Source organism: Austrofundulus limnaeus, unplaced genomic scaffold, assembly GCF_001266775.1.
Source record: "Austrofundulus limnaeus strain Quisiro unplaced genomic scaffold, Austrofundulus_limnaeus-1.0 Scaffold323, whole genome shotgun sequence".
In the NCBI taxonomy this organism is placed as follows: Eukaryota; Metazoa; Chordata; class Actinopteri; order Cyprinodontiformes; family Rivulidae; genus Austrofundulus; species Austrofundulus limnaeus.
In genome coordinates, this window is record NW_013952725.1 from 218,206 (window position 1) to 229,269 (window position 11,064).

The window sequence follows — 11,064 nt, forward strand, 5'->3', positions numbered from 1 at the left end:
TCCCCAGAGGGCCAACGGGGAACTGGGGAGTGAAAAGAACCCTGACACACACCACCACCCTCAGATGTACTGTTGATGTGTGATGTTCTATAATGCAATTAAAATGGGGAAGAAGACAGGGCAGAGGCTGGCACAGTGCCAGTTTCCCCTCCACCCCAACTCTAACCCAAAACCCTAAATGTCTAAAAGAAAATAATGTGAGTGGGCACAAGCATCAGTGGCGAGACTGTCCCATCCCGCCCCTTACATGCATTAGTGCCCACTCCCAAGTTCCTATGTGTAAATGTTATGAGGTTATGAGGTTATGAGTAAATGTCTAAGGTGTACAGTAAAACTGGAGCCCAGGTGGCCACAGCAAACAGATGTAAAATTGTTGCCGCTGTAACACATCTGTGCCTCAAAAACCCATGAGTGCAGTTGAAAAATGAAGAAGGTGGAGGTTTGTGGTGGGGGATGGGAAGGAAAAAACTGAGGAAGCAAGAATGCTCCGACAGGGGGCCAGCTCCCCCACTGACCCCAGTAGGCTCCCCTGCTCCCCGAGACCCACCCTGAGACAGAGGCCCCCAAGAACTCCTCCTCCTCCTTTTTCAATTCCCCTGCCTATTTGGGAATAGAACCTCATAAATATAAAACAAACATTTATTTTTTTAAACAATTAAGACTTAAAAACATTARTTTATATTTTATTTAAAATTTTAAGGACAACCAGTCTAAAACTAATGTTCTCAAAGACGGAGGTTCTCAGGATGTTTATATTCATAGATATATTTTAATCAAATATTAAATAAATAGTTTAAATAATTATATAATAAATATAAAATGGGACAGTACAGTGGCACAGTTGGTAGAGTAACAGGTTGCCTTTAAGGAAGAAGATTGCTAGATCAACTTTCTGTTCTGTGTATACATGTTCTCCCTGTGCAGGAGTGGGTTTTCTCCAGGTACTCCAGTTTTCTCTCACAGACCAAAATCATATTTATTACAACTAATATGGCATAAAAAAGCAAATAACTTAATAGTTTGGGATAACACTACTGTAGATGTAGTTTGTCTTTGTTCTTGTTTTGTCTTTATTTCCAGTTTTGGGTTTTTATATTTATAGTTTTTCTTCACAAAAGTAAACGTCAACAATCAAATAAAACCTTTAACACACATAGAAGAGATGATGGCTTTAAAAATTTAAAAGCTTGTTCCTTGTAGCTTGTTTCTTTAAAATATACATTTTGACGTTTTTAAATAAAATGACAGACATGACAGCAATCATTTTTAAGGGAAGTTTCCCATCACATTTAAAATTTAATTCATTTGAACCCCCACGTTTGTCATAAAATATTAGTTCACACAGTGTTGTTTCTATTGCTTAACAAATAAATATATTACACTTATTCACATGAAGTGTTTTCTTATGTAGGTAAAAGTCTATTTAACAACTTGTTAAACTATGCCAGAATGCAGGAAATGGCATTTACTTCTTTCAAAATTTTCTGGGGGAGGACCCCCAGCCCCCCCGCCAGTGGGTCCCCCGAACATTACAAATACTTCTGATGCTACTGAAATATGTAACAATGTAAGGACAAGTTATGATACTCCATGTGTAAAAAAATACAGAACAAAGTTAGAAAATGGACTGTACTTGTAAAGTGTCTTTCAACCCAACCAGGACACTTAAAGCTCTTCACACTACAGTCTGTGTCCTCATTTACCCATTAGGTCTCTCTACAAAGCTAACATGTACGTACAATCATCTATGGAGACTAATCAGTGCCAATCACATTCATACACTGATGGGACACACATCAGAGGCATTGGGGTGAAGTGTCTTGCCCAAGGACACAACAACTGTGACAGCTGGAACAGGGAATTGAACCGGTGACCTTCCGGTTCCAGGACGACTCCCCTAACCACTCTGCCACAGCTGTCCCAGTTGTGGAAGTACAGATAGTTTGGGTTCTTGTTTTTTTGTCTCTGAGTGTCACAAAATCATTAATATTATCCTTGAAATTACAAATTAAACATCTGTTGGCAAACCCATAGCTTTATATTCCCATAGTTTTCAAATTGTCATTTTCACAACCACATCATAAAATTTCTGTTATGGTTATTAGTTTTGGTGTGCCACCCCTGGTTTTCAGTGCCACCCCCCATGGCCCCCCCTGAAAAAAATTTCTTCAGGCGCCACTGCTTGGGTTAGGTGGTCTTGACTACAGCACTACTCCATAGGATTACAAGATTTGACCAAAACACCTGTAACTTCATATTTTTCAACATAATTTTAGTTTGAAGCTCTGGCCTGAAAGGTGGCAGATGATAAGCTGTGTGAAGCTGACACCCCACCCACGTCAAAAAATTCATCAAATAGTCAGAATGGTTAGTGCTCCGTTTGTGCAGGTTTGTGCCGTTAAAATGGTCGTTTGTGCAATTTTGGTTTCCGAGATATTAAATATTATATATTTGGTCATCTACAGTTCACCATCACCCCATATCGCTTCAAAAGTAAACCAAAGTGGGCTAGTTCGTTAGTGCTCTGTTTGTGCAGGTTTGTGCTGTAAAAACTGTCGTTTGTGCAGCTTTAGTTTTCTAGATATTTGAAGTTAAAAATTGGCACGATGACGTCACCATTCCGGAAGTTGCTGCGGGGACGATGACGTCATCGCCTTACACTAAAAACTAGTAATATCTCTAAAAGTATTACAGCACAAACGCTAATTTGAACTGCACAAACATGCACAAACGAAGCACTAATAATGTAGACTACTTTGGTTMATTTCGGAGCTTGCTGGGGGKGRTTAYAACGTCTTAAAGACCTAAAGACATAATGCTTAATATCTCAAAAACTATAACAGCACAAACGCTCATTTTAACTGCACAAACCTGCACAAACGAAGCACTAACCAATCCGCTTACTAGTTTTAATTTTTTGTGTGGGTGGGGTGTCAGCTTCACACAGCTCAGATGATATGCATCCCTTTTAAGATCACTAAGCCTTTAATTATTGCACACTGTAACAGAAAAAATAGCAAATCAGTAGATTTAGACATGAAATGTGTTTGTTTGTTTGTTTGTTTGTTTGTTTGTTTGTTTGTTTGTTTGTTTGTTTGTTTGTTTGTTTGTTTGGGATCCACAGTTGTGATACATTAATTTTTTGTTGATTTAAAGAAAAACACTGACATATGAAAGAAGCCATAATACAATATGTACATTTTCTGTTCCAGTTAGTGAACACATGAAGCTTAAAGGTCCAAAAAGTAAAACATGAGCCACATCTGCTGCCTTTCACGCACCCTGCTGGCTTTAATGAAGGGGATGAAGACAATCTGTCAACTTCAGAACCTCTTGTATCCGGTTGCTCGCTCCCCTTCAACGTTATGCTGCCAAGCTCCCAAACTGGCCTTCGAAAACTCTGAGGGGAAGCGGTGCAAGTCAGCACGAGCGCTGAGCCGAGCGGATTAACAGCCAGACAGAAAAATTCAGGAGTGGTCATGAGAGAAAAACAGCTCATCACTGCAGAGAGCGGCCAGTTCCAACAAGGAATCAGAAGCTTCGCTTGTTTCTGCTGCGAGGAAGTCCTGCAGACGGCGCTGACTGATGTACTCTGCGCACCATATGTATGTTTAGACTGGGAACATGATCACAGTCAGGCTTCTTGCCCCACAGCTGTAAGTGATATTTGCTTTGCAGCATTTCATGTAATGACATCATGTAACTACAGGCAGGAACAGCATCTGTGGAGAACTGGGCCGAAATCTTAACAGCAGGTCAACATAAAAGATGCACAACTTGTATGTTTCAGCAATAATAAGAAGGAAATTATTTAGTTTTTAATATTAGGATTATTTTTAGCCACTATTTATAATTTCTTACCTAAAAACTAAAAAAAAAAAATTAAAAAACATGGTTTGCCAGAGGTGGACCATGAGGCCAGCACCACATAAATCAAACCACAACAGAGCCAGTTGTGTGCGGCATCGTAAAAACAGTGCCATCACTGCCAGTCCTGGCCCACAGCAGCGGCACTTTCACACCAGATCTGGCCCACACTTGTCTTTTTGTGTTACTATGACCCCATAAGCGAAGCGGAGGTCATATTGTTTTTATACAATTAATTTTTTTTCAGTGATTTTGGTCAACCGTGTCACAGAAACGGCTGCACCGGTCAACATGAAATTTGGCAGGACTGTAGATGAGTCTGACCTACACTGAGCCATCCGATGGTTTTCAGATACACCCCATATTTGAAGATGGGGCTTCACCTGAAAATGGGTGTCTGGACATACAAAAATTCTTATAACTCAAAAACTATATTCAACATTGGTTTCAGATTTATTTGTTGTTTAGATCTGATGAAACCCTCCACGTGAGTTATGGTGCAGTGGTGCTTTCCGTACATGCGGGGTTATAACACTATGCAGTATCTAGTTTTATCTTCCATCCTTCTTTCTTTGTTTTTTTGCAGTTTTTTTATTTTGCAATGTTACAGTAAATGGCTTAACATTTCTTCAATGTTTTCCTTGAAACAGTCATCAAAGATGATATAATTTAGGTTGAAACATAAAAACTTATTTTCCTTTCCGTCAGTTTGTATCTCAGTAACTGATCATACAATGCTGCAATAAACAAACTGTACTGATGCCTGTAGCCAGTCCCATCCCCAAGCACATAACCCTGCTAGTTTTCAGACTTGCAGCTAGAACACAATAAAGTGGGTCTGACAGTATTCTCAGATCCTAGTTCCAACCTATAAGTTAAATAAACAGCAGCATTAAACTAGTTTCCTACAAACTAAGGTTAATCAAACACCATTTCCAACAGGTAAGATGTTGGTTTTTTCCACAGAACCCCACTCCCAAAGATTCAAATCTTATCCTAAATGTAAACAATTAGATTAGCTAAAGAAACCAGGAGCTTTTGTCCCTGAAACTAACCTGGTTTTAATTTCCATGGTGTCAGATTAGTAAAATTGTTGGACTTATTTGAGTAGAACCTTAAATAATTGTTCAGAACTTTTCTACTAGACCATTTTATTGGTTTTCACTCTGCGGCTCGGTCCGTCTATAAAGAAACTGACTGGAAGAGCAGAAACATGGAGTAAAGAGGTCCAGATCTACAAGTGGTGCTTTAAATAAAACTATCAGGAGGAGGAATTCTGCATGAGGTCCATTTTTCCAAGCAGTTTACTCTCTGCTGGAAAAGAAAAAAAAACCATGAATAGCTCCAGCTGTTAGGATGACAAAATAAAGTAGTTACAGAGGTGTGTGTGAGCTGAAGACTTGGTTAAGTCAGGACTATTTGCATTTGGAATTACTTTAACAAGCACAGATTTGCTGAGTGAGACCAACTAAAAGCATGCTCCCCGTGAAAATCAGTCTGCAGAGAACCCAAAGTGTTTTCTTTCAAAGCAAGGCCTGCATGAGAGCATGCCGGAGACCCTAAAATAGCACCACAATCTAAAGTGAAAGGAATCATTTATTAAATATAAACCTGCTTTTTGCCATCCTCTGACTTGGCCTTGACAGTTAAAAGAATAGTGTCTTTGGTGTTTTAAATACAAACTGATTGTAGAGATTGGAGCCATTTCATCATATATATATATATATATATATATATATATATATATATATATTGTTTCACTGAAACCCCTTTTAATGCGACAGCACTGGGATTTATTCATTTATTTATTTATGTGTGATGCTAAACACAGTTTATATATTTTTAAGGCCTTATACCTCAGTAAACATTATAAATAATTTCTAAAGAACATCTAAAGTTTTATACCGTTTGAGCAAAGTGCAGAAAGAGATTTAAGCACTTCTAGCTGTGATAACTCTGAGTGGCTCTCTGTGACATCATCAGATCATTGCAGGACATGCAGGATTTGTTCCAGACTTATTACCAACATTGCTTCAGGTCACTCAGGTTCCTGCTCAGCTCTTTGGACTTTGACAACTGTGACCTCTTGATTCTTTTCTTTCTGAGTCAGTCCGTTGTAGATTAGCTGCTGTGGGGTTTTTTGGTCACCAAGGTCCTATGTTCCCCAGAACCATGGACCCACCTGGTACACTCATCCCTATATATGTGTATGTATACCTATGTGGTACAATGCCTGCACTGTAATTCAGTATTTATTTAATTTATTTTAAAAGAAATTTGAAGAGAACATGTACAGGAGAACATATAACCCTGAACCTTTTGCTGTGTTTGGGATCAATGGGCCTCATGCAGGAACATGTTCGTATTTTTATCCTAAATTTCTCTTACTTTTGTTCGTACAAAGGGTTCGTACGAACATGTCACGTCAGATTCAACAAACGCTTCTATCTTCAGGAAAAGTGTGTAAATGAGCTGCGTAAATTACACCTGTTCGTATCCAGCTGCTCGTGCACGCGAGAGGAGATTAGCATAATTACCACCCCAAAAACACCATATAAGGCTATGTTTCCTGCCTCAGATACAAGTGTTCATTCATGAAAATGACAGCGAAAATTAAAAATAAAAACTTTACGAGTTCAGAGATTGAAGTCCATCTGTCAGAGATCCAGAAAAGAAAATCTGTCATTTTTAGCAGGTCAGCTGTGGGATAAAAAGAGCTACTAAAAGTATAAACAACTGTGTTAAATCATTTTCATTTATTCAGAAGCGGCAGCGCTGCGCACCGTAAAGACCGTGGTCTCAGTTGCGGTTCTGAAATAAGCATTTTAAAATGTTTTCAAAATAAGTCTGGCACTTTGGAGAAAATCCAGGACTCGCTGGAGGGATTATGTATCCCCTCTGGTCTGGGAATGTCTCGGTGTCCCCCAGGACGAGCTGGAAAGTGTCGCTGGGGAGAGCGGGGTCTCTCTGCTGCTGCCCCCGCGACCCAATCCCGGATAAGCGGCAGAAAATGGACGGACGGACAATTTATATTGTTAGTCTAAATTATTACATTTAAAATTATAACTTTAATTCAAGCAGAATAGCCTATTGTCAACATAATTATGGAGTATGATTTATTTTCAACTCAAAATATCTTCAAACTAACGAAATATAAAGTTATTAATGAAGAAAACCCGTCTGGATAACAGCAGACTGACTGCTCGTAAAATGTACGACAGGTCTGGACCACTCGTAAATTTTGTTCGTATCTGAAAAAATTCTTAGAATACGAAAACATTGGTGAATGCCACAAATTCTCCTAAATCACTCGTACGCACAACTTAAGAACAAATCTGTGCGTACGAACGGTTCTTGCATGAGGCCCATTGCTCTGCTGCATCCAGGGGCGGTTCTAGGGGTGGGACCACAGGGGATTTGGCCCCTGCTGAAATTTGATTGGCCCCCTGAAGTGCCCCTGTCCTGTCACTCATCTGTCCATTGCCCAAGAATAATGATATACTGGGTGCACTTCCATGTCCAAACACTAGGGGCACTAATGAGCCAAATAGAACAGTCCAGCATGAATCAAGGTGACAGGAGGTTTTTTTTTCTTTTCTTAAAATTTGGACAATCCTGCAGAAAATGTATTTTAACTCACAAATGATGGCTGGATTCTCTCACATGCTGTTTGTTTGAGAGTATTTTATTTATGTAGTGGAAAAATTCATGTGAAATTTATAAGGAGAACTTACTGTGCAAGCTGTTTTAAAATTGCATTACAAGTGTTTAAACGTGTGACTGGTAAAATATATACGCAATACCAGAAAACAGCAATTTGTGTGCAAGGTTGCTGAACAAATACTTGGCCCCTCTATGAATTTTGTGGCCGCTTGATGGCCCCTTACTCAGAAAAATCCTAGATCCACCACTGGTTGCATCATGTCCAAGTTTGGTCCAACATTCAGCTGTTGGACAGATTTGACTCTAATTCTTTGGTCTACAGAGGAGTTCATGGTCGACACTGGGACTGCAAGGTGCCCAGGTCCGTGCGACTGCAAGGACCTGACCTGCTTCCTGTTGGACTCTGCGGTGGACTGGTTTTACGAGCTGGAACCGCCACAGGAACCTTCCCTCTCAGCTAGGGTTTGACCTCAGCAAACACTGGCTAACCAGAGTCAGCGTCTGCCTTTAAATCTCTCTGCATGTGAAGAATGCACAGAGAGCTCCAAGTCAAACGGGAACCTTCCTCCTGCCTGATATATAGTCACGCAGCTGTTTGGGTTTCCTCTCTTCTTTTTTTTCTCTCTCTCTCTCTCTGCACAGCCTCCAAAATGTTGCAAACGCCCGCTTCCAATGGTGGTTTTCTCCCCTCACCAAAAAAATCTTGTTTTCCCCGTCTCTCACATGTCCAGATCTTGGTGATTCTCCTTCTCTCAGCTCGTTCTGCTCCACCCAGCTGCAGATAAAAGCCAAAGTTTCACCAGAGCTGCTGTAAAGCGTCTGTCCTGAACTCTCCCTCTGCAGCAGCAGCAGCAGCAGCAGCAGTCAAAGGTAGGTCATCTGTCACCCAATGGGCAGCAGATTTCTCTTTAATACAAAGTGTTTGAACTGTAATGCAGAGACTGGAATTGTTCCCCTTTTCTCCCTCTTTTTGTTTGTTTGAATTCTTGTGAAACAAAAAATGAAGAAAAAAAAAACCTCTGAAGGAACTGGTTGAGACGTGAGCTGACTGAGAGGAACATGTAAACAAAGAGCAAATGTTTCGTCAGACAGCACAGTTTGCAGCTGGGACCTCTCTGTCGACAGATGATATCTGACATGCACGGAGGAAAACGAAAAGAAAAAATCCAGAAGATTCACCTGGGAAGAATAACTCTGGGCTTTAGCTTGTTAAAATAAATGCACTGTGCCGCATCTTGACAGGATTTAGCACCGGTTCATGGAATGCCTCCACGTTTCAGGACTTTTTAGAGACTCGCTCTGCTGCAGAAATGTTCCATTTCTTTTTTTTTTTTTTTTTTCAGTGAGGAAAAAAAGGATTAAGTTTTAAACCTCAGCAAGGCTTCAAGTTCTACACAAACAAGAGAAAATAGGATTAAAATCCCAGGAGAATTTTGGTTTTAGCGAGAATTCTCCAATCTCAGTAACAGCATATTTCAAAAATGTTCCCCTTTTCTTCAGCTTTTTGTTGGATTAAAGAAGCCAAAACATCTCTTCTTCCGAACATTTTTCTGCTGCTGTAAGAAGTCGGAAACCAGACATGAAGTGGTTTTAGCCAAATAAACAAGCTTGAGATAACGAGCTTCACATGGTTGTTGGATTTTTAGCTTCTTAGCAGTTTTTTTTACATTAAATCTAATTGTGGTCTGTGTGAGAATCTTTAATTATCCGGTAATCTTGAGCAGTTCTTTCCTATTTCAGCTAATTATCTCTTTGCAGAGGAAAAACAAACAAAAAAACGAGTTAATGAGCTGAAGCAGCTTGGGTGGTTGAGCTTGTAAATACTAGAGACATTTAAAGCTGTCAGTAATTAAGGCCTCCAGAAGAAGTTAATAAAACTGATGAGTTTAATTTCGTTTTTTATTTCATCACCCTCCACCATGAAAAATGGGCATTTGTGTCTGTTTCTTTGTTGTGTTAGCAAAATATCACATGACAAATAGTTTTTAAAGGGTTAGTTTTTAAATATTATGTGTTTCTCAGGCATATATATAAATACTATACCATAATAAAGTATCTATGTCACCTTTAGCTGTTATTAAAATATTGTTTTTATGTTTAAATAGAAAATAAACTTATCTTCTCATCACTTCCTCCTAAATGCCTTGAAATTGGCCTCTGTCTCTTTAAGAAACACATTCGCTTCTGTCCCGCCCATTTCGGTGTGTGTGTGTGTGGGGGGGGGGGGGGGGCTCTACCATGAGGAAACTCAGCTTAAAGACACGTCCCAGGGGTGTTTCTGGTACCAAAAGGTGTTTCTGGTCCCCACCTGTTGTTTTGCTCCTCAGCATGGCTTCCTAAAAACTCTGCAGGATTTCTCAAACATGCATGAATGAGTCAAAGGGCATTGGGCATGTTTTTTATGAGAGTATAACATTATAACATGATATAAAACTCAAAAAAGTTGATTTTACATGATATTGCCCCTTTAAAGTACTTACTGGCTGCACATCTGTGATCAACTTCAACACACATTTTAATCAGTATTAGTCTGCAGAAAAGTTGCTCCAACTCAGTCACTTTTACAGATTTAGAGCTAAAATCTTGTGTGGTAGTAGCTGAGAGTCGTTCCTCGTTACAACCTCTGAGTCAGAATTGAAAGCTTGGTCCATGTCAAAGGGCCAATTTCTGTCAATACATGTTGAAGAAATGTTCTTCAAGAAATTATTCTTTTACAGAAACACAAATTACCTTTTTCCAAATGATATGAAATATAGCATTTAGAGCATTCATGACCTAATGGATAAAGAAAAGACATTACATAAAGAAGGATACATCATTAGCAAATATCTTATGCCCTACTCCAAAACAACAACTGTTTGGTTTAATTTTTCGTAGCAATGCATTTTAGCACAATCCAGCAAATTAGTTAAAAATAACCCTGTAAAAATTCAACTGTTTGATGTTAAAATAAGAAGAGAATAAAGAAAAAGATAATTATATCCTCTGTTGCTTTTTCCACAGCAAAATCAAAGATTACTGAAAATGTCAAACTTGGCTTGAAGGTTGGCCAGCTGTCCTGACATTACTGCACTAAATACGGAAACCGTAAAACTATTTCATTAAAGTTTTGCCTATTAGGGCTGAGTATTGAAAAGAACTTGGTGATATGATACATATCACAGCACAGGGGTCACAATATGATATATTTCAGTGTTGCAATACTGTGAGTAAGGGTTAATACAGTATACACAGTATTACCAATTATTCCTTAAAAAGGTTCACATTTTTTAAAATTCAGTATGAAGAGCACACCATGCATCATGTACATCAAATCTTATTAAATACACTTTATATTTATGCAATGAGAAGAACATTCAACCACAGTGAGAACTGCATGATACAGTGCTGTTCAGAATCAACAGTAGCAAATATATATATATATATATACACACTCACCGGCCACTTTATTAGGTACACCACGCTAGTAACGGGTTGGACCCCCTTTTGCCTTCAGAACAAGAAAGAGAAGAAAAAAGGGAAATGTAATGGGAA

The 11,064-nt window shown here is 39.1% G+C and overlaps 1 protein-coding gene across 1 annotated transcript in view; it reads left to right on the forward strand.

Annotated features, from left to right (window-relative positions):
• Window positions 1-7,726: 7,726 nt before the first annotated feature.
• Window positions 7,727-11,064, forward strand: part of col8a1b (collagen, type VIII, alpha 1b) — a 19,816-nt gene continuing 16,478 nt past the window's right edge. Inside the window, exon 1 of the mRNA XM_014022292.1 lies at window positions 7,727-8,400. The gene's annotated coding sequence lies outside the window, so the exon portion shown is untranslated. The remainder of the gene's footprint in view (window positions 8,401-11,064) is intronic.